General features: G+C 44.3%; 1 long non-coding RNA gene across 1 annotated transcript in view; it reads left to right on the top strand.

Annotated features, from left to right (window-relative positions):
* Window positions 1-25,166, top strand: part of LOC138581157 (uncharacterized) — a 276,403-nt gene that overhangs the window by 49,069 nt on the left and 202,168 nt on the right. The window contains exon 2 of the long non-coding RNA XR_011304456.1: window positions 16,485-16,715. This is a non-coding gene — a long non-coding RNA (uncharacterized lncRNA). The remainder of the gene's footprint in view (window positions 1-16,484; window positions 16,716-25,166) is intronic.

Raw genomic sequence — 25,166 nt, forward strand, 5'->3', positions numbered from 1 at the left:
CTCCATGAGAGCTGATGGTGAATTGATGTATTTATCTACAACCACTTTCCCCCCACACTGAAAGGCCTCTACAACAGTGCTTATCAATTATGATTAAGCTTACACCAGCCATGCCCCTCCCCCGTCATTATAAATATCCATTCATTCTGATGGCTTTCTTCTCATTTGGAAATATTTGATGTAGTACAGGCTTTATTAATAAAACATTATATTGTTGATTCTCAAACCTTGAGTTTGTGTCCTGCTTCCATCTGAGTGGCTTGGCAGTGAATGCACTATTCCAAGCAACACACGCCAGATACTAGGGTGGTTTAAGATTTCAGGCTCTGGTATGATAAGGAGTATGTGAGCGACACACAATGGCAGGAAGAGGAAGCAGTGGCAAAGTTAATTTTCTGGCCTTTGCAGCAAGGGAGATGTAGGTCCAGGACAGTAATAAGGGTGGCAGCAATTACCTTTACAGCAAAGTCATGGGAGAGAGAGTGCCTTCTTGCAGGTGTTTTGATCAAGAAGAAAATGGCCGGTTTGGCTAAGATTGGTGTAAAGGAGAAAGATAAGAGGGAAGGCATGCAATTGGCTATTGTGGAGGGACCACTGCATAGCTAGTAAGAAGTGTGCATTGATATGTTTGTGGTTTTGTTTTTTTATTGCACCGTATTAATTGCATTTTTGGGGCTACTAGTGTTAGTCAGCTGTTAATGCCCAGACGAGAAACTGATAGGAACATGGAAGCACAACTGGATGAATGTTGGCTATTTGAGGACATAATGGGTTTTAGGATCCCTGTGTGAAAATGGACCAAAGTGGGAAGAGAGCATAGGCCACTGTGAACACCATCCCAGAAACAAACACTTGTCCAGTTGCGACGAGGGAATATTTCTACACCGGTGGTTAGGGGAGGCCAGTTCATACCCAATGACGGGAGACAGCTAAATGTCTATCAGTTCAGCTCATGAATGTGACGAGTCACATGAAACACATTTCTTCAGTATTGTGGCAGCAACAGGCTTAGGGGGTGAAGCAATAAAGAAGTTAAGAGGTTGGCACTCTAACTGCACTGCATCAGTGCTACATTTGTTCCTTGGCAGTAGGCAATCGCGAAAACGTTTGCCTTGGAGAAACTGGTTGCCACACTAGGGCCCCAGGAGAATTATCCCTCACCTACTTTTCCACAGGGGCTTTTTAAGGTAAGAGTTGTTTGTCCCTAGCAAGGACCAGCTAGACATCTGAGATGAATGTGAGCAAAAGGGCCTAAAATGGTGCAAGAGTTTCCCCTCACAGAGGCATATTTTGCATAATGTGCTAATAAGATAACCGCCTTGTGGTGAGGATGCTTTGAGCTGAATGTCTGAGGTACACAGTGTGTGGATGTACTCATTTGTTAGGAGTACTAGATATTTAGGAGTGTAGAGATTTTCCAGGTTGTTGATGGGGTTGCTACCCATTTAGGAGGGTTAGCATCTTGCGGCTGTGGCAGTATCAGTTGAGACAACTGTTGACACCAACTGCTCTGGTGTCGGTAGGCACCTATAAATAGCTCTTATACATAGCTACCTTGCAAGCGAGGCACCATGAACTACCAGAACTGAGAGGTCAAGTTGTGCTAATGCCCGGTGTATATCAACACTTATAGTGATACCTGTTAGGACTGATTTTCTGTACTCTGGCCTAGTGGACAGATGCATAGAAGGCCAACCTAGTTTAGTTACAGGGGCAACTCTGGGAGCTGTAGCCCAACCAGTTCAAGGTAGCAAGTTGAGTGGTCAAGGTTAAGTCTCAGGAAGGGTGAGCCTGCAAGAGGCCCTCAATGAGTTCACACAATGAAAAGTCAAGAATCTCACTTAGACAATTAGTTATAAAAATATGTATTTATTTATGGTCATATAACACTATGAAAAGAAGGTCATTATTAGTGCGTTGCACTACATGTCCAAAGAGATACAACACTAACTTTAAAAGTCCATCCCTAAGATGCATGGGGCCTTGTGCCCAAAAGTTCACCAAAATTCCACACGGTTTTGTGAGATGGAAAAAGTCAATGGAGGATTTCTGGGTTCCAATGAAGAGTTCCAGGGGGTGCAAGGGAGGTTATTCTATCTAATAATAGTGTCCCCCAATTTTTGGAATGCTTGCACGAACAAGCAATGCCAAAGCCAAACTTTTGGAAAAGTTTCTAAAAGTTAACAAACTTTTAAATGGGAGATACGAGTTCAGGTAAGTACTATTGCAACTCACCCTCCATACTCTGATTCCTCTTAGGATTTGCAGGTCTTCTGAAGAGTGTCCCATGCCATTGTTCCCACCTTCAGCTCAGGTCCCTGATGTCCAGGGGCTACAGGTTCGAGCACTTTTCCAGTGGCGACAAATGCTGGTGCAAGGTCTTGAGGTTGGAGAATACAGAAGAACTCGGTGCAGGGTACCTCTCAGCCCAGGACTGGATGCAGGAAAGCTGTCCCAGACAATGGCCACAAGTGAATGGAGACACCAGGGGACACACTTGTCACATTCAGACTTCGCCTCATATCTCTGGTCCCCTTGATGCTGGAACTTTGAAATGTGGCAGAGATGAGTCCTGTAGCACAAGCTGTCGATCCCCAAAGTTCTGGGCCTCAATGTGTAATGGCGATGTCTGCAGCACAGTAGTCCAAACTCTGAGCTGGGCAGCCACTGGGTGATGCAGGAGTACTTACAAAGGCTCTTCTTCACATGACTACGAGCTGACATCGAGATTGGGTGTTCCCTCCACTCCAAGGGTTGCAGCTCCTTAGCAGGACTGCTGACGATCACCTACAAGACAGGGCTCTTCCAGGACAGCAGCAGAAGTTGGTCCCCAGGCCTTCTTCCAACAGGTCCATGGTCTCCTTACACATCTTGCAGCTGGACAGGATACCTGGCTCCTTCATCTTTCTTCCAGGATCTCTCTAGAATGGGTGCAGGGGTGCTCTTTGTATCCAAAAGGCAGGTAAGAGCCAAAACTCCCACAAGCCAATCAAAGAACTGGCACACACACCCCAGGAGTTGTATCAGGACCACTGGTAGCACAGCTTATAAATACCATTCAGAAACACTGAAACCAGTTTGTGGATTGGGACCAGAGAGTCCCAACTCACTTCCTGGCAGCAAACACACATGGACCCTCAGTAGCCCATATAAGGATTGTCCTGTCCTCATAGGTCAGGAATAAGGGTTAGTGACAAGATGGCCAATGGACAAGTGAAAAACCTTGTGGCACAGCCCATGTATGGACACTTGCCACAGTAGGAAACAAAACGTGGTAAACACATACATGCTAAAGTAAAATATACTAAATAATTGCAAAAAGTAACTGCTGCCACCAGCTTGTTCCTGGGCACACCTAAAGTAAACAGAAGTCCTATGAGTGTTAGTCTAGGGGCAACACAAGTGTCCCCCTGTGTACAGCATTGTAGGATGCATTGTACAATGATAATAAGTTACCAAAAGTGATAACAAGTTACCAAAACTGAAAAAAGTAACACGACTAAGGGAAACAATGTTTCCCAGTACTGATAGCCTGAAGGACATGTCATTTTTCCCATGACAGATGAGCAAAAGCTAGTTTGACTTGAGAGGATAGCTCAGGGTCTACGCGCTTGTCTTGGAAGCAAGACGACGTGGCAACACAGGTTTGATCCCTGCATCTGCGTATAAACCACTGGGTATTAAGCACGTTATAAATAACCAATTACAATTACAAGTGTAGTGGCCTCACTGCACTGCAAAATGAGCAGGTCAAACTCAAAAAGGAAACGTTTGGGGGTCCACAAAAAAGGAGGGAAAGGTGCTGTAAAGAGAAATCTTTCCTAACAACACATACTAGGGTTGGTCCATTGAACCATACAGTACAGAGATAGATTAGTACACTCTTTTTGTGTCACATAATGACAACTTATAAAGAACCTACTGAACTTGAGGTAAGCCAAGGGGGGACATATGGTGAACCCTAAAAGGAACATAGTGGCGTTAGATATATGTTAAAACCCCCGGGGTTCAAATTTAGGTGGCAACCATCTTGGTGACAGGTGGAAGTAGTTGCACTCTTCAAAGGGGAGACTTAGCCTCCCCATATTAATTTACCCTCTAGTGTTTTACTATAGCAGGCTGCTTGTGGCATCATTTAAACCCAAGCCAAATGGCTGTGTCTTCTTTGCTTACGAGTCTAATTACTTCTGTGCCCAAATGCATGCGTGTGCGTTTGCTATTGTTTGTGGTTGGGAACAGAAGGTGACGAGATAGCCAGGCTGTGCGGCATCCCTGACTATCCCTGTAAGGCTCCCAGAGGCAGGCCTCTTGGTCATGTGGGCTTTCTAGAAAGAGGGAGAACAAATAAATCGTGGAAGGGCCTCCCCCACCAATGGTGACTAATGACGCAAGGGCCGTCCAACAGAATCCTCGTCTCACGCCGTGCAATAATACTAGAAGTCCTGTGCACTGACAAGTTCTGTTTGGTGGTGTCAAAAGTAGAGGACTAGGTCTGTTTGCCACCTACCTGCTTTTAATGGAGATAGAGTTTACTATTTCTTGTAACGAGAGATGAGGGGTTTTACCAAGTGGTGCATCTGATGACATCAACTTGTCCTGTGCCAGAAGACTTCTTACTTAGATAACTACCAGGGTAGGCACAGTAAGTTACCAGAACCGAGAGGTCAGGTAAACATACTATATGGTAGATGTCTACTCTTTTCATGCCACCTAGCAGGGTTAGTGTGTATAGGTTGTAAGCCTCTAATTGTGTCACTTAATGTGCCCCATGAGCAGTCTGAGACAATTTATAAGGAACAAACTGAACCTGATGTAGGCCCAGTGGGATGGATGCCAAACCCATGAAGAATGGGGATGCTCCTCTTAAATGTTATGACTCCCACAGGCATCACATTTAGGTTGCAGTCATCTTCACATCCAGCGGGAACGTGCACTCTTTTATGGGGGTAGCTTTTCCTCCACATAAGAATGTACTCTCCAGTGTTTGATATTGAACTGCCTGGTCGTGGCCTACTTTAAATTTATGCCAACTTACAGTGTCTTCTTTACCTATGAGTCTAAATATTTATGTGTCCAACTTTCTGATTGTGCATTTGTGTTGGCTTTGGTTGGGTACAGACGGTGGAGGGATACATTGGCTATGAGACCTTGCTGCCTTTCCCTGCAATTTCAATTCCAAAAGAGGAAGGCAGATTGTCAGACACACGTACCACTCCGCCTGCACTTCCTGAGGGGAACACATGGCGCTTTACTGAAGCTCTGCCGTCTCTATTTGTCTCCTCACAGAGGAAGTGCACAGAGGCCCAGAAATAGCATTCGAGAGGTGAGCACCCTGGACATTGGTGCTTTACTTTTGCCCCTCTACCTCCCTGCCCACCTCATTACTGTAATGCCTTGCAGTGAGCTCAGGGATGTAAAGTGTAGGTTTTCTCTTGGTAGCACAGCTATTTTGCCAGACAATGTTAGCCATGTCGGCATTCTGATCAGTTTTGGTCCTAACCCACTCTAACACGTACACCACGCAAGCAAAATGATCCATGCATCGTGGCTTGAAAGTAACCCTCTGAAGATTGAAACCATGTGGAAGTATGATGGATTGCCTTGGCAATAGCTATTTGCTCTCTATACCTTCAATGTTCACCCTTCACAGGTCAAGAGTATGCACTATCCCAAATGTTATGTGCACTACTAAGCCTTCTACTCTCCTCAAATGTGTGTATACTTATTACCAACCGGCTTGTGCCAAGTAATAATCATCTGCTAACAGTCGCTCTGTCAGTACACTCTTTTTTCCAATGGTTGAATGAGAAATACCAGGGTTAGTAGCAGAATTTGTCCCACATGCTTGGCACCATTTCTATGTTCTTCATACGTGGGCATACATGAGCTTGATGTATTTATGCCCACAATGCCACATTGGGAGTCAGCATCATCATGAATCTCCCTCTCCATTCCATTCCACCGACCTTCGATGGAGCTCAACCCAGGTCCAATGGAACCACAGGCTATGCTGCCAGGCTGGTACACCCTACCGTCAGATCCAAGGTGATGGTGAAAGAAATGAGGGTATGTACAAGAAATCTACTCTGGGCCAAAGACAACCACATCACTAATGAGGATCGTGGTGTTGGGCCTGGCCCCGTATAGCATAAAGGCACATGCGCTCGAACTTATTTCACTGTTACACTTCTAATTGGTAACCTAGAGCTGAATGATGCTTGAACCCTCTAACAGGGTTCCATCAAAGGCAAAGCTGCAATGATACACTTCCTCTCCCAATATAACGTTTGCTCACCCCACCCCATTTCAGAGTACTCAATACTACAAACTCCCATGCAGAGGTGTTGCTGGGGGGTGGCAGTTGGGCTTGGAAGGGCTATAGGGCTGGGTCTTTTGGTTGTAGCCCAGGATAGAAGCTCAGGGGCTACAACTAAATGGCTAGCTAGCCCCAAGTCCCGACAGTCCCAACATTAGTGTAACCCCAGATCATCTCCAAACCTAGCAACTCCCCTGATCCCTTGGGATACATACAGGATCTCCAGGCATCAGTAGCAAACCTCCTTCTGTTTCTCTGACTTTGCTGTTAAAAATCACATCCAGATGTGTTGCTGTCATGTGCTAAGTCTCCTTTTTCCATGTTGTTTTCGTTCTATTTTTGCAGCCCATTTCCTTTCTTAATGCACGTCGTCGGCACGTGTCCTATTTTTCACGGGTCTGTGTGAAGGGGGTGGGGATGTGCAGGCAGCGGAGCCCCAGCCAACTCCTGTTGCCAGCAGATGAAAGCACTGAGTCATGCTCCTGCTGCGAGTTCTGCGGGGTGGCAGGAGTCAAGGCCGCTGTGAACACATGAAGAACCCACAACAAAGCACGTGAGCCCAGACAACTGGGACCGACCCTCAAAGGAAAACACTGAACCTAGGGGAGGTGACAGGCAGCAGCGAGGGCACGCTGCCGAAGGACCCCGAGCATTACTCAACTCCGGCCCTTGATTAACCACATCAAACTGGGCCTGTAGGCTGCGAGATGGGATGCAGTGTCTTCGGCAAGCGAAGGGCGGCTTTATTCCTTCTCATCGACGGAGATCAAAGGCTGCATGAGGTGGAGCAGCTGCGGATCTTAGGTCTGAGTCAATTAGCGTCTGTGCAGTCAGAGCCCTCATATGCTCCGCCATGGCACCGCTTGCAAGGAGCTCACCTCTGCCTGTAGGTTATAAACACTCCATCCTGAGCTGTGCAGCATGGAAAATGAGTTCTCGCTTTGATTGGCCAGATGCACCAGTCACTCATCCAACCTGGTTCACGGGAAAATACTGCAAAATGAGATACAAAAGGGCGTATATGCTTCATTTGGTCATTCTACAAAGTTCCTGTGGGGGCGGGGGGGGAGTCTACACAATAAGATATACAATGCAGCTAAAGTTTCGATTGATATTGGAGAGTCACCCTTCACATGAAGAAAAGCATTTGCTCATGCTCTCAGCAAAGATATAGAACTGCTCTACTTCTGCAATTTCTTCTAAGATGTTGGTGACTTGTTTTGTTAGTATAAAATGTATTACAAAAAAGCACTAGTGACGGGGTAGTCATAAGGCAATAGATAAAAAGGTGATGGCCTCAGAAAATTGGCAATAGGTTCAACAGCACTGCTTCAATGCGAGTATGCGGGGAAAGGGCATGCCTGTAAATATCTGTAGATGGTGGGGATGGGTGCAGCATAATTACAGGCTAACAGAACATAACATGATGTCACACTTGTGCTGGCCCCATTCCGTTTCCAGCCCCTTTATCAACATCAGACGCTTCAACCTATGAACTACTCTATCAAGATGTTGTAAAGATCCCACAAGTGGGAAGCTCCAGTACCCAATATGCCCTCATTACTGTGCTGTTTGCCAAATCACATTGTATGTTCACTACATAAATAGAGGAAAATATTGAGAAACAGCAATATGATGTCCTCAGCAATCTATGAACATTGTAGAGATAAGGCACTCAACATGGTGCGCCAACATTTTAAGAGTGCATTTTGTCATCACCAGAAATGTGGAAAATAATTGATCTAAATGCAATAGGCGTATACTTACAATGTTTCGCCCCCAGCAAGGGCCTTCATGATCCACCTATGCATGATTCTGCCCTGCCGGTTTACTTGAAGATGAAACGACCCGCTCGAATGTAAAATCCACTCTCAAACAGACTCAGCTACCAAGTGTCCATCGAAAGCACCCTCAGCATCCTATAATGCACAGCAAATGTTGCATTCTAACTAACTGAAGATAAAGAATAATAATACGCAACAGCTTTACGATGACCCACTGCTTAATGAATGATTAGAACTTAAGTATGTTACATAATGAACTCCCTTTCATCAGCATGAAAGCTGTCTCACCTGAGTCCCCTACTTTATATGGCCTTTTTCTTATGCTGCTTCAATATCTCCCAACCTCAATATCCTATTTAACACACAGAAGATCAATCCCTCTGAGAACACTATTTATTTTCCCGCCCCTGAGCCCATTACTTCTACGTTTGCACAGAGATGCCCTCCTGAACTCCGTCCCTCTACTTTTTTGATATTCCACAATTTCTCCAGCTGTGAATTTGACCCATTTGTTGTTGACTAAGATCTTGGGATATCTCTCACTCTCAAAAATATTGTGCATGCAAAACATGCAAGAAATCACTCGGGTGTTGGTTACCTCTTTCATTATTCCTACTTACTCTTGGAAAAGCAATGGTGAGTACTTCGGAGAATCTCACAAAATCTCATAACATCTACAGGAGCCATTGTGCTCAAGGAAACCTCTCACACGTTCCTTCTGTCCTCAATAGTTTCTGAGGGATTTAGAGTGGCAGTAGATTGAAGGGCAGTTGATGGGCAGATGCAGTTCTGGGTATATTCAACCTTGGTTTGAGGTGTTGTGTCTTAAAGTAAACTTGCAAGGAGGTCTTCCATAATTGTTACCCTTCTAGTGACCAACCGATACAAGATATCTCTATGACAGTTCACTGTAAGACAAATCACACCACGGTTAAACATACTCCAAGTTGCTTCCACCATCACGTTCCCATCCATGAACTAATACTCCAGAGCCTTCAGCATTCAGTTATACCATAACAAATTCCACACTTTAACGTGTGTAAACACACAAAAACACACACGCACACACATGTTTTATCTATCTTGTGGTGACAATGTTTGGAAACCAGCCTTGTGGGGGCTAACCTTTTCTAATGTTTCACAAATTGTCAATAGCATGACTAGGTTCAGAAAACATAGTAATATAGGATCAAGATTACAATTTCCCAACATGCTTAATTTTACCCGTGTGTGTGGTACTGTCATTGTACGTACTTGAACATGTGTTACCACCAGTGAAACTTAGTTCATTGTTTATGTTTGGATTTCAATACATGTATTTACAAATGGCTAAATGCTGGTTTCACCATACTCTTTGTACTTTATAGAAGGATATGTCTACATATGTGTATCTGCCCACATTCTAGGAATGTACAACAGAGGAAAGGTAATATTATGCTATGATGATTCATGCCGTGCACCGCTGCTGTTTGCATGGTCTCAGGCACTCATATGGCTCTGTAAGAAAAGTGTGTGTGATTGGTTAATGAGGGAAGAGGGATAGTATAGAAGTTGTACTCTTCTGTTGAGGCTTGCAGAACCAGGAGAAACTGGTGTTTGTGTGTGTTAGCTTTCTGGGCTTGCTGTGTTGTGTGCACAGAGCTCGCTGTGTCCAAAGGGGTAGAATCCAGTGTCTGGAATATTTGTTTTTTGCAACTGTTTTTTCTTGTGGCATGGTTAGCGGTGGCTGTGTGGTGGCTGTGTGGTGTGTGTAGATTTGCTGGCCCTTTTGGCATGTGGAGTAAATGTGAGGTACGTAGGTGTGGAAGAAGAGCAGGGGGTGGTCAGTTATCACATTTCCCATAACATATTCAAAGTCACTTAACTCTGGTATACTAAGAAATATGACGTGAAAGACCCAGGATCTCACACAGTGGTCAATGGGGTAAAAAGAGATTTGAAGTCAGTTTGCATTGCTTCACAGTCACCATCTTTCCCACTAAAACATATCCCCTCCCTAGGATTGGCGTGAGGATACTGCTTGCTTTGGTACTGTGTGTGATGATAGTGAAGCTAATTTCACAATATGAATGGCAAGTTAGTGTGGGAAACAGAAAATCACTACAAAGATTTGTGTGATAATGGTTTTGAAGTCCCCACAGAGAGGGTGTGTGAGTATAATGATGCAAAACTCCTCACTGAGTGTGTTAACAGTGATTCTAAGGCCCCTCATGAAGTTACACGCACATAGAGGCACACACACAAACACGCATACATATACACACACACACACAATGAAAGGTGGAAAAACAGTTGAAGATGGGTCAGGTATTGCTTTTTGGGGATCCAGAGCTGAGACCATCAACTCTTTTGCTGTGTTGTTATCCAATCGAATGTTACATTCAGTAAATCACCCCAGTAGTGCCCAATGAGCACTTTTTCAGGAGGGTATTGGGATGCTGTGTGATACTAATTGGGAGACAGTAGCAAGGCCCAGGAGAATACATATGCGTCCTGTCTCTCTTGGTCCGTCCCCTCTCTTTGTGCACTTGCTGAACCCACTCAGAATGTTCAGATGGGGGCATACATAATCATCACCCTTGCTAAGGCAAATCAATGGAATCATCAGTCTCATTATAACCAAAAAATGGAATGGAAGCTTTTCTAATATTCATAACGACTGGCATTGCTCTGGACAAACCCCCACACCATCTTATTATTTAGCTCATTCAGCCATTGCAGAAGGAGATAAACTATATGCAAAACAATAGTGTAACTGCCACCAACGGAAGTAGTCCAGCACAGAGTGCCAGTGTACATCACCTCTGTGTGGCAAAAGAGAAGCCCCAGGCATATTTTAGTTTTGTTAGATCTTATTAGTGAGATGCATCTTAGTTTCCCTTTGGAGCAGTGAGCAAGGGACCAACATCTTGACACACCCTCTCTGAGCCTGAAAAACAATGGCATGGATGGTTGCCCAATGCAGTGCCAATGGTTATGATTCATTCAGATCCTTGCATCAATCACTCATCTGTCTTGCAACCATTACTCGTACTTGCAGCGTGGGTTGGCAGGGACAACAGTAATAGCAATCACAAGCAAGTGATGCTTCTCCCTTTTGTCTCTGAGTCCCAGTGGACACAGAAAGAGGCGCTTTGGTCCCTAGACTGCAGTGGAGAAATTAGCACTCTACTGTTGTGAGATGCCATGGATGGAGATAACACTTAACTTCTCATTATGTTTATGTGTATTAAGTTTATATATTAGACATGCTATCGTACACGTACAGTCCCGGAAATATTGAGAAAAGCTGTTATAAATCCCATACTCAAAAAGAGAGAACAAACAAACATATCTCCTTTTTAAATGCATCTTTTAAGATGTTTTGCAGACAGCTTTTAAACACGTTGGCGGCATGTGTATGCGGCAATAACAGTCTTTCCCCCCATTCAATTGCACTTCCAAACTACTTTCGGGACCCTTAAGCAGGGATTAAACATTGGTCTGTTGCTGGTATATTCATTTAATATATATATATAAAAGAACCAGCCTACTTAGCATTCATGGATCTGATCACAGCTTTTGATAAAGTAAACAGAGATTCACGTTGGGTAAATGTTAATACTTTTACGTGAAACTAATGTGGTCCATAAGGAGTGGAGTTATAGGGGCATTGTACCCGATGGCTTGCAATACAATCTGAGGTTCAACAGGGATGTGCGCTGGCCCCATTTTTTATATACATTAATGCTTTGAATGATACTCTGTTGGAGTGTAAAGCTGATGCCCCTAAGATTGATGGAATATGTGTACCTGCGTTGGCATATGTGGACGAAACTGTCCCCATTGCTTAGACGCCAAAGTCACTGCAGACACTGATAAATAAATATATTGAATTCATGAATACACTGGATCTGCAAGTCAATTCGGCTCAATCGGCAGTACTAGGGGGTTCAAGGGGCAGGAGGCTGATCAAATTACCACCTTTGAGCACTAATTTCAGCCTCAGCCCGAGAGTGAACGAGTTTGATTATTTGGGCATCCACTTCTCAGCTTCTGTTATGCCCCCTCAATCCACTCTCCATGACTGCCCACTAGTGGATACCAAGAAAGAAAAAACAAATCAAACACTGTTAAAAATGCTCCAATGACATTAGAAGCCCACCAGGCCACAGTACGAAAGCCGGGAACGTTATGAGGTCCTGAGTGGGACGTCAGCAGACTGCTCTGCATTGTAGGGCACTGCTAGGCCCACATTGGTGAACCTTGAACTTTCTGTTTGAATTTCCAGAAAAACTTTAACTTTTTTTTGGGAACTCAAACTACCTAAATTTCAATTGGTCCCAAACTGTACAGGCCTACTTGTTATCCGTCAACGTTATGAGGAGCAGGCACCCTTTAAAGGGAACACCCGTGGGTGACGAAGGGAGAGTTAACAATCCAGAAGAACAAGAGCCGCCAAGGGGTGAGATAGGAAGACCATCCAGGATAATTCAGATCTCCACCAGACTCATTGAAGAAATATGAAGTGAATGTAAGGAGATATGTGAGGGGAGGGGTTATGCGTCAATGTCATGTGCAGCAGGGACCCTTTAAGGGGGACACTCATGTGACAGGAAGAGGAGGGGCGAGAGTGGAACAAGTTAGTTAGAAAATAAAGTTGATGAATTGAGAGCTGGCTCTGCATGTCCCTTCCATGAGAAACCGTAACACGACTGAGTCTGATACTGTTACCAACTCTTAGGGCATACCCTCTAGCACATCTCTTTGAATAATATTGCGAGCACCTGGAGGTAAGTCTGTTTACAAAGGTGTGAATAAATGTATTCACTCACATCTCAATGCTGCCTCCTATGGGCACCGAGTGCAGAGGGTCAAAGTGGGCACCTGGCCACTTACTTCTGGTGCAACGGGGTCAGGACCCACACTTTTCCCTGTGGAAATGTTTGAAGTTTACAGCTGCCGACTCTACTACTTCCCAAACGAGACTGCACGCATTGTCAATGCAGTGACTTTGAGCTGCATCATTGACGTCTATAAAGTTGAGCGACACTACCCAAAGCAGAAAGCTGCAAGGTAGCACTGCAGAGTAGGAGACAGTTACTGAGCTATCATATATTGGGATTCACCTATGAATCCCTTGGGTTTGGCCCTTCTGTACATTGTGCTCTAAAAGGCACCATAACAACTTGGGGTGGGGTCGAGCTTGGTTGCTTTCTCATTTACGGGGGAGGCCGGGACGGACATGTTTGCCCCATAGGGGCATCAGAAGTAGGCGCACGTGTCGATGCCCAGAGAAGCAGTCAGTGGCGCAGCCCTGAGCGGCCCAGTTTGACACCCGACGGGGTGACCCTCCGTGACCTTATGGGCTTATGAATAATGCAGCAATGAGCCATCAGGATGTGTCAGGTTGCTCTGAATCCAGAATAAAAGTCAGCACACGCTCTTTCCTTCGGCCTATTTTTAACGCATTGGCCCACAAGCGGGAGCCTACAAATTTGCTGAACTTTTTTTTTCTTCCCCCCACAAAAGAGGAAAAAAATGACGTTCCGGTTTTGTTGCCGGTGTCATTTTACTGAGGGTAAGCGTAAATTCTGCCAAGCAGGGAATGATTTTATCTGACCGGTGTGCTGAAGGACTCCTGTGTTTGATGTGGGAAAAGGTTGCACCTTGTAAATAACTTGGCCAGGACTCACATGAGGTCACGATGAGAGCGCAAGGCAAGCCTCCTTGCCCCCGTGCACAGAGCCAGCATAAGAGAGCTGGCACCAGCCTTTGCCCACCTTCGATGCCCCTCCCCGAGTCCATGAGCACATCTGTAAGCCTGCTTGATCCGTACACCAGCACCTGGGATATGGCAGGTCAGTGATGCTAATTCACCAAAGTGCCTGGTGCAGTGGAAGCAACCCCCTTTATTGACATCACAGAAATGACATGCATGGCTTTTGTCCACGTCGACATGAAGTACGTGATGTCATACGGTTGTTGCCACTCGTGAAATCAAAGGAAGCAACATTAATGAAGCACAAAAAAAGCTCTGAGTGCGAGATTCATAAAATAATAAACACAGTAAAAGACCACGCCAAATCTTATATATATATATATATATATATATATATATATATATATATATATATATATATATATATATATATATATATATATATATATATATATATGGGGCGTGGGTTAAGTTAATTAAAAGGTGGAGGGGTATCGAGATTGCTGGGGGTGGGCTCCTGCCTCATATACATGCAGTAAAATGGGATCAAAAACAAACAAAAATATTTGGTATTATTGGATTCGAAATGATATTAAATTATATATATAACAAATAATCACATGAATCCTATTATGTTCAGTAGTACTTTGAAATACAGATGGTAATTTGCTAGTGGAATGTAAAAACACACTCACCCATGGGCCCTCAGCATATGCCAATGAAGGCTTATAGGCCTAGTTATAGCTTAACTTTCCCAGTGGAACCTCAAAAATTCAGCCACACCATCCTATCCCTAGATCGACCACATTTGACGAGACACCACACAAATACCCTGCTCCTGACTCTCACGTCCACCCACTGCCTCGTGCTCCCAGGAATACCTCTATGCTAAGGTAATTCTATTATACTGTATGTCAGAGTCGGCCTCCTAATTCCAGAAACAGACTCATATCAGAATAAGAGCCGTTTGCCCAGATTCCCAGTGTAATATGGCAAGAACAGTACTGTCTCCCCTTGCACTGTAGATTGTACGCGGTGCATACTTTCAAATGTCAAGTGCTTTGTTGAATGGACAGTGACTTTCATAATATGCATTATGCTTTTTCACACGCCCTACAGTGTCTTCACGTGAGATGTAAAACCTCCCTTGCCCATGTAATGCCCTCATGTGCCCTGCGCATGCAAATGAAGCCATGCACTCTTGTTCTTACCCCATACCAGCCTTTATGCTCCTCTCAACTCCATTTCTACCTTGGTTATACTTCCTCCCTATCTCTTGCTCTCTCATTCCCTAATCCAGCCTGCTGCTTTCTCCTCCACTCACTCCTACCTTTACCTTTCATATGCTCGTACCATCCCTCATTTCACATCTCCACCTCTACGCGTGTCCTCCTGTGTACTTAAATCTCAACTCTGCCTTCATTTCTGTAGCATGTTTTCTGCATCACTGATTCTCCCTCCATCAGGTGTAGCTTGACTTTTCTTCTACTCACTTCTACCTTTACCTTTCTTATGCTGGTCTATTCCCTACCCTCTCATGTGTCCTTTTGCGTATTCTAACGGTTTATTGAGAAGCCACCCTTAACACGGGGGAATTCCTTCCCTCCCAACTCAAGTAGTTATGCAACAAACTGTTTAACAGATTCTTTTTTAGCCCTATCTCAGACACATATATAATGTGCCTTGGATCCCTCTCCCCTGAGCTAACAATGAGCCAAGAACCAGGCCGGTGTACAGGAAATATATTGATATTTATTTAAATCAGCATATCTAACCAGTAAAGCGGGTCCACTACTCGCAAAAATGAGGCTGAGATACACACAGCTATGTGCATTCTTATTGACTCCCCTTGTCGAAATAGAAAGTATATTATGCCTCCTGTTATAATAAATATATTAATATTAGCCTACGCCAAGCTGCTCGAATGTCGCTTGCGAAAGAAATCCGTGTTGCAAGGTCCTGACCATAAATCCATGTAAGCCGCCATTTTAGGTCAAACCGCCATTTTAGGATTTGCTTTGTAAAAGTCACCCTGTGAGTTAAAATGGTGGACGATGTCATTCCAGAATACAACATGGCCGTCTTGACCTCTGTACATAGCTAATATGCAACTTGCCTGCAGGCCACTTGTTGAGGTCGTGAACTGAGACCTTGTCCTTTGTTGACCTGTGTTTAAAAGGATTATTCGTGCAATGAAACTAATCCACGAGCATATGTTGAAACAATGTATTCAAATACTGAACGTAGAACTTCTGTTTAATTACATTGTATTAATGTTAGAGAAGGCCTGCATGGAAAATCTTAGAATACACAGTTAGTGTACAGGTTTGTTGATACATGTATTAACGGCAAACCAGTTATATGCGGTTGTTCGAGACTTGGCATGAACCCTAGATCGGTGATGTATTAAAAGGAATATTAACCCGAAGTGGGGCTGGACATCGTGCCCACCGAATGTATAAAAAGCGAATGCATTCTAATGTACAACGTCTCTCACCGAACATACTGAACCACACTGGAGTTCGTTGTGTTGTTCTGAGGGCCGATAGCTATCTGATTTTGCTTTGTTTTTGTAACTGGATTCAGTATAAAATAAAGTACTTTGTATGTTCCTTTGTAACCCGTCTTCAGTGTATTTCCTTTTGGGGTACTCAGCCTCGATATTTTGATTTTGGTTTCACAGTTGGTGCCCGAATAGGGACCCTCAAGATTGAGGCCAGATTGTTGAATGTTGACGCACGCTATCGGACCGGGATCGGACGGTGTGACATAAAGGGCCCCCTGAACGAGACGCGACACCTCAGCAGCGCTGCACGACCCGATACTTGGACGATAAGCGCGTGGTCCGAGAAGACATCTTGCCGAGGGTCCACTTATCGAGGCGGGCAGATTTTCCGACATCACCATACACGAGGTAAGATTAGTTAGGTAAGATTCTTAGAAATCCGATCGGACCTCCTTAGGTTTGGTCAGGTGAGTCGTGACCCGATTCTTAATTTAACCCTGACAATTTGAATTTTGGCGCATTGTTTCTGCAGACACAATTATTGACCAGGTAACACCAAGAATTTGAGATAAGCCTGGGAAATTGTCTACCTGCTTTAGGGCATTATTCCGCTGTGATAGACAATCGTTGGAATTTAGCCGCCCCGCACCACAGGAGGGGTCGCCGGCATGTACTATGTACTGTAAGCATGGCATTGGAAGTATAGTATTTAATGACATTTGGCACAGACAAACCAGACATGCCTCCAAACTTCAATGGCCAATCAATGGTAGTATTGAAATCCATCGTATTGATTATTTAGAGTCAATTCTACTAAAGAAAAAGGCTAGACCTGCAGCATTTGATGTTTTGCAGAATTGGAAAAAAGAAGCCCTTCAAAAACTTAAAAGTAGAGAGAAACATGCACGCCATCATAAAACGAACGCTGAAAAAGCATTGTTATATGATCAGGACAAACAGTCTGAGGCGACTAAAAATATGGATAGGGCTTTCTCACTCGGTATTCAGAAAATCTATCCTTCTAAAGATCTTCATATTTCTGATGAGTTTATTGACAAAATATTAAATGAACGAAGGCCTGGTGCCTCTGCGCCACCTCTGTAAATTCCTCTTCCTGCTTCTTTGCCTCTTCCTCCTGTTATTCCTGCTCCACCTGTTGTTGTTCCCGTTGTTCTTGCTACGCCTAATGTTCCCCTCCCTCCAGCTCCCCCACCTCTTTTTATCGCACCAGTTATAGTACCTCCATCAAATATGCCTGCTCCCTCTCTTCCAAGTGGTCCTGAGCCACTTGTAATCGATCGAGGGGCCGGAACAAAGGTTGTCACTCGCAATACTGTAGTGCCAGACAAGTTAATTGCATGGGCTAAGCATTGTATGGAGAAGGATGATCAAGCTAGCGTTTTTGCCACACTTTGTAATATGGATAATTTTCCTGAGAAAAATGTTTTTATTGAAGGTTTAAGGATTCAGTTGTGTATAATGTGGGGACGATTAAATAATGCGGATCTTCCACAAGGGTTAAGGGATCTAAATACTCTAGCACTTTCTAGAGACACTGTGGAGAAGGTAAATGAGCATGTCAAGAGGGTGTTTGGGTATAGAAAGGAGTTAGAGAAGTTACAGGATGAGGATGACGAGGAGGAAAATATGTATGTACAGAAACGGTTCCTTCCGTGTCGTAAATAGATATCTGAGGTAATGCGAATTTGTAAGAAAGATGCAATTAGATGGATTTCAGACATATCGATAACTCCAGTTGAGGTATATGACACATACTGTCAATATACGCTAGAAATGCAGAGGAAAGTGATACAGTTAATGGTAGAGTACCTGCAGGATGAGTGTGTAAAAAGGAAGATTAGTTGTCCCACAGAGTTATTGAGCATTTATAAGAGAGCTTTTTCACTTGCCACTACTTCGACTGCTTTAGCGCTCGACTGGGCTCTGTTGCTTAGTAAGTGTTCGGAGTCACCTACTTCTCAGTTGCCTATGAGAGCGGTTCCTCCGACATTTGTCCCGAAGGTTGATATTGCGGCCGATGTTGCACGGAATATAGTTGCTGTGGACATTCCTGTGCATTATGTATTGCAGTTTGTTCACGTCCCGTTCTCAAGCCAGGAAGTGAATACTATTAGGCAATCTATTCCTGATATTAGGAAAAATCGACAGGGTTCTATAAAGAGATAGAGTCCGTTTTGCAGTCCTCAGTGTTCACCCTGGGCGACATTGATTTGTTGTTTCCTGTACTCCTGCCCATAGATTTATGGAAGCAAGTTAGAACTATTGACGACGTACCCGGGTTGGGAGATACACAGGTGAATATAACTAGACTCGATGGGGAAAGGCCAGCTGGTGAAAGACCGCCTCAGGTGATATTAACTTTGCCTGACAGAATCATTGCTAAATTAAAAACCACAATTCCCGAAAAGAGAATTATTTGGGACAAGCTTACGGCCTGTGTCCAAGGAAAGTCTGAGGGTGCTACCGAGTTCTTTAATCGGTTCGAACAGGTATTCTTGGATTTCAGTGGACAAGACTTAGGCACAGAGTCTGGGAAAAGATTATTTGTGGACACATTTGTACGTGGATTGCTGCCTGACATCCAGTCACAAATTATGTCTTCTGGGAGCGCTTGGCAGGCTAAATCACAATCAGAAGTACTGCACATGGCTCAGTACTACGAGAACCGTATCAATAATGAAAATGATAGGATTGAAAAACGGAAAGGCGATTTAAAAACTAAAGTGCTATTGCAGCAAATTGTTAGGGGCCCCAGAGGGGGTAGTTCTCAGGTTAGTGGTCAGTATGTCCCACAGGTAAATGTGCCCTTGGGTCCTGTGAACATTAACCAGTGCGCTTATTGTCGCCGAGAGGGTCATTGGCGAGCACAATGCCCCGTCCTTCAACAAAGGTCAAATAATACATTTGGTAATATGGGTAGGCGATCCAGAGGTCGCCCGGGTGTAGGGGGCCCTGGTAGAGGTCAGTTTACACAGGACCCTCAGCAACCTTTTTCGCAGGACAATGAGACTCTGAGTGTTGGCACCAGGAGCATATTTGATCATCCTTCTGCTGCATATTTATCTGAAGAGCTTCCTTTTGATGATATTCTGTTTCGTTAGGATTGCCGAAGCAGGGTTTTGAACCTACACCTATTCCCGTCAATCAGAAAGGTCCCTACGTTGAAATGGTAGTGGGAAATAGGAAACATCAGTTTTTGATAGACACTGGAGCACAGAAGTGTTCCATTGATCATTCACAGGTTCCAAACATTCCACTGTCAGGGCAAACCAATGTTTCTGTAGGGTTTTCTGGTACACCAGTTGTGGTTTCTATGCCGGTACCTATTTCTTTGGGTCCCTTTACGGACCATTGTCCATTTCTGTTGACTTCGGATTGCAGAGAGAACTTGCTGAGGTTGAATCTGTTAAAAGAATTAAACGCAGTGATTTATTGTTCTTCTGATGGAGTGCGCTTGACGATTTCACCACAGCAATTTTCTGCCTCGCAATTCTTGACTAGACCTTTGCCTCCAGAATTCATTAATGTACCAGAGAGCTTGTGGGCCGTCGACGACAATGAGGTCAGTGTTTTACAGACTGAGCCAATCAAGATAGTTTTGAAACATGGAATTGAGCTGCCACGCATTCCCCAGTATAGATTTCGGTTGAGGGCGAGCGAGCTTTGAAATGCATTGTTTCCGATTGTGTGCATCGCTGGGTGATTGAAGAAATTTCAGGAAGTTTGTGTAACAGTCCTATTTTACCCGTGTACAAGAAAGGCGATAATGCAATTCCATTCCATTTCATAATTGAATTACGTGCCATCAATAAAGTTGTGGCACCACAATTTCCAATTGTGCCAGATGTAACGACAATCCTAACCATGATTCCAGCTACAGCTACTTACTTTAGTATTGTGGACCTGAAGAATGCTTTCTTTAGTGTTCCTATACACAATTATAGTAGATATTTGTTCGCGTTCACCTTAGGGGGACGCTAGTTCACATTTACTCGTGCACCTCAAGGGTACACAGAGAGTCCAAGCATTTACAGTAGGGCTTTGAAAGAACAGCTTGATACCCTTGAATTGCCCTCTACCTGTACTTTGCTTCAGTACGTTGATGATTTGCTTCTAGCTGCTGACTCTGAGAGTGCCTGTAAGGAGGGCACTGTGTTATTACTTATTCATCTACCTAAGCCCGGTCACAAAGCTTCGCTTAAAAAAATTCAATATTGTTGTAAGGAGGTCGCCTATTTAAGCTATCTCCTGTCAAAGGAGGGAAGAAGATTGACACCTGAAAGAATAAAATACATTTCTGGCATGTCTGTTCCAAATACACAGAAGGAAGTCAGGGCCTTGATAGGTATTGCTTCTTACTGTAGGTTGTGGATCCCAAATTTTTCACTAGTGATCAAACCGATGTTTGCTTTGACGAAGAAGGGCATTTCTTCGCCATTGCCATGGAACATGGTACACCAGCAGTCGTTTGACTTGCTTAAGACTGCATTATGCTCTGCATCAGTTTGGGCATACCAAACTATGAAAAGCCCTTTGTGTTGTTTGTGCATGAATGTGATGGATGTGATTTGGCTGTATTAACGCAGGAACATGGAGGGAAGAATAGGCTGTGCGGTTACTTTTCTTTTGCCCTTGATCCTGTAGCATGCGCTTTGCCAAGATGTTTGCGAGCTGTCGCTTCTGCTGCCGCATCTGTAAATCAGAGTGAGGGAATGGTCCTAGGCCATGATCTAACCCTGATGGTGCCTGACTCTCTAGATATTCTACTGAACCGAACTCAAACGCAACACCTCACTTCTGCATGGTTGACAAGATATGAATTGATCTTGTTTTCTCCTCACATTCAAATTAAGAGGTGTTGTGTTCTTAATCCGGCTGAACTCCTAGCTTTCCCGCAAGATACTACTTGCGGCGATGAAGTGCCACATGATTGTTTGTATACGACCGAACAAGAGACAAAGGGTAGAATTGATTTGAAAGATACTCCCTTGGGTAATCCGCAAGGAGAACTGTTTTGTGATGGCTCCTGCTTCAAACTTCCAGATGGTACATTCACAGCTGCTTATGTGATCAATTCATTGAGCACGGTTGTGGAAACTAAGAGAATCACGCATAATTCTGTGCAGGCCGCAGAGATTATAGCAATGACCCGAGCTTGTGAACTTTCCGAAGGGCTTGCAGTAAATGTATATACTAATAGTCAGTATGCCTTTGGGGTGGCCCACAACTTTGGGAGACTTTGGTCAGAGAGAGGGTTCCTAACTTCGCATGGCACCAAAATTCAACATGGCTCCCTAATAGTACAACTACTCTCAGCGCTTGTGCTACCTACTCAGTTAGCAGTTATGAAATGTGCAGCACATCGAAAGATTACAGATGATATAGGGAAAGGTAATGCTTTCGCTGATCAGATAGCTAGGCAAACTGCTACCGATCTCCTTACGGAGATGTATGTTTCAAGGGAATCTGTAGATGCTTATGCAATAGATGAGGGTGTTGGGTCTGTACGGGATATCCAAGCTGATACCACGTTAGAAGAATCCAAAAGGAGGACTGAAGGCTTGGGGAAACTTGATGATGACGGTGTGTTGGGTGGACATAGTAGAAGGGAAATGGCTACTCCCTGACACGTATGTCATGATGATGATCATCATGGCCCATGGTCCTACGCATGTATGTGCCCAGAAAATGACACAAATGTTAGAGAAAGTTTGGGTAAATGACAAAATTTCAAAAATTGCCCAGCGCTACGTCCGGGAGTGCATGATTTGCCTGCAACACAATGTGGGAAAGGGGACAGTAACTCCAAGGGGTAGTTTTGGGCCACCCTCTGTCCCCTTTGAAGTGATACACTTTGATTTCATTGAAATGGAACGATGCGATAATAAGAAATATGTACTGGTGGTTATCTGTGCTTTTAGTTAATATGTTGAGGCTTTCCCTGCTAAAGATGCTACAGCTATGACTACTGTAAAAATCATGTTGAAAGACTACTTCCCGCAGTTCCGTTTGCCAAGAGTTATCTGGTCGGACAATGGTCCACATTTTGTCGCCACTGTTATATGTACAGCATTACGAATTGACAAACGGTTCCATTCGGCCAGACATGCTCAGACCGCCGGACTAGTAGAAAGACACAACGGTATCATCAAGAACAAGCTCGCTAAGACGTGTGCCGGCACCAAACTAAAATGGCCGAACGCCTTACTGATCGTGTTGTTATCTATGCGCGCAACCCCACAAACTAAGACGGGGCTCTCTCCATTTGAGGTGGTAATGGAGAGACCTGCCAATATTTGGAACCTTCCTAAATGTAACTCGTTAAGAAATGTTGAAAATGTACTACTTTCAGATTATTAAAGCCAATTGACTAACAACCTGCATTTGATTCATCACCAGGTACGAGAAGCTTTACCTGTGCGATACGAGGGCCCATGCCACAGCATACGGCCTGGAAGTTGGGTGCTCGTCAAATCTTTTGAGCGCACCTCTTGCCTCACGCCTTGCTGGCGTGGCCCATTCCAAGTCCTGCTGGTCACCCAGACAGCGGTGCGGGTCGCTGGGAGAAAGAACTGGATCCACGCGTCCCACATCAATAAACTTCCTCACCCTCTGCCACACGTTACAGAAGAAACAGAACCTCTCGCTGACACTGCAACCAATGATCCCAAAGCAGTAAGTGTCACTGAGAGTGTGTCGGAGAATCTCTTTGAGCCAGTGAGGCTTAGGGAAGCTGCCATTTTGTCTCTGCACTCTCCACAAATTTTGCATCCGGAAACTGCTTTTTCGAATTCAGCACCTTCACTTGCTTCCGACGCTTTGCTTCCAGCAGGAAGTGACGATATATTGTTCACGGATCAATCAGTACCGGGAAAAGTAAGATATAATCTACGACCACGAAGACAGACTTACGGCACAGTTTTGCTGTGCATTTGATAGACTTACGGCACGGTTTTGCTGTGCATCTGATAGACTTAAGGCACGGTTCGGCTGTGCATTCGGAGAAGGAAAACAGTCATTAAGGGCTTGCTTTTTGCCCAAATTAGAGAAAGGGGATTCTGTTGGCTAGGGTTGTGGAAGGACTAAGAAGTCACTCGACCGGGAGGTCACCAGCAACAAACTTTGGAGTATCCGTTTGAAGACTACGATGCCCGCCACCGCTACTGCTCGTATGGGACTTGTAAATAAGGGGGTGACCAACCGGGACAATGGACAAAATGCCTGGGCCCCGAAAATGTATTGTTGTATTTGTATAATGATATTTGGGTTTTTAATAGTCGCTGCCTTAGGATTGTGGTACCTCGAGGAAACACACTCTTTAGAACTTTTGTTGCCTACTGCAAGTGCACCCATTGTTCCTACTCTCTTTTGTACATTTGCATACTCTATCGCACAGACAAAGGTACCACAATAACACTTTACTGCTTATCATGAATGCTACACATGCCATTTTTAAAAAATCTAACTGTTGGGTCTGCTCACATTTACCGCAAAACGGGGATAAGGGGCTAGGCTGGTATATTCATCCTTTACCATTGACAACTGCTTGCGGTGCTTCTCTTAGAGCACTGTTCTTTGGCCGATGGAATGATGCTTCTATTAGGCCTTCTGATAAACTGTCTCATCCTTTCCAATCTTTGATTTCCTTTAATATGGCTCCAATAGGCAATAAGGATGCCATGCCTCCTTCTTACACTGTCAACCATAGCCCCGATTCAGTTTCTTTTTGCATACAGAGGAATGGAACTCAGTCAATGGGAAATTTTTTAGGTTGTCCCAACGTTGCAAATTTGACTGGGGAAAACAGACCTTTGTATGTAGGCGAACCTGTCTACTTTGTCTGCGGTAATGTAGCATTCCCATGGTTGCCCAGGGATTGGCAGGGAACCTGTTATTTAGGGATCCTGTTACCTGGGGTGTTTATAGCTAGTACAAAAGAAGTTTCGAAGGCTCGTCCACGGAGGGACGAGAATGGTGACACCCCAGCACAAATCTTGGCAGATATAAATTAAACAGTTGTGCCATTTTGGGGGCAGATTACGAATTCAGAAAATATCAGAAAACTAGCGAGAGTACTGGAGAGAACCATCAACCGCACCACAGACATACTCTACAATATGACGTTAGAACAAAAGGCGATAAGATTAGTAGCGCTTCAAAACCGAATGGCATTAGATGTCATTCTAGCTGAGTGTGGTGGAGTGCGCAAATTAGTGGGGTCCGCTTGGTGTGTTTCGTACCAGATTTCTCCCCAACTATCTTCAAGGCAATGCAGAATCTGCACGTCCTTAGTTCCGAAGTGCATGTTCCCGAGGGAAACTGGGATCTAAGCGCATGGTTCTGGGACTTCTTGCGATCTTGGGGTTTGAAGGTACTTTCAGTCTTACTAATTATTTTGGGAATCCTGTTGTTTCTTTGTTGCTGTATTCAATGTCTACCTGCTATGTGTTCGATGCTAGGGGGATGTTGCGCACAAGTGATAGGTTCGATAGGACATAAAATGTATGCCCCGGATAAAACCTCCAAAGAATATGTGTTGAAAGATATTGTAGCAAATGACCTAATGGCAATAGATATTTACGAAAGTGATTCAGGGTGCATGGACGATGATGAATGGAGTTATTTGCAAGGAGATCCAAAGTAGTTTTTAGCACATGGCTTAGGCCAAAAGGAGGGTTTGTCGAAAGAGAAAGTATATCGTGCCTCCTATTATAATAATTATATTAATATTGGCCTACGCCAGGCTGCTCGAAAGTCGCTTGCGAAAGAAATCTGTGTTGCAAGGTCCTGACCTTAAATCCATGTAAGCCGCCATTTTAGGTCAAACCACCATTTTAG

Source organism: Ambystoma mexicanum, chromosome 3p, assembly GCF_040938575.1.
Source record: "Ambystoma mexicanum isolate Mex_15411 chromosome 3p, UKY_AmexF1_1, whole genome shotgun sequence".
NCBI lineage: Eukaryota > Metazoa > Chordata > Amphibia > Caudata > Ambystomatidae > Ambystoma > Ambystoma mexicanum.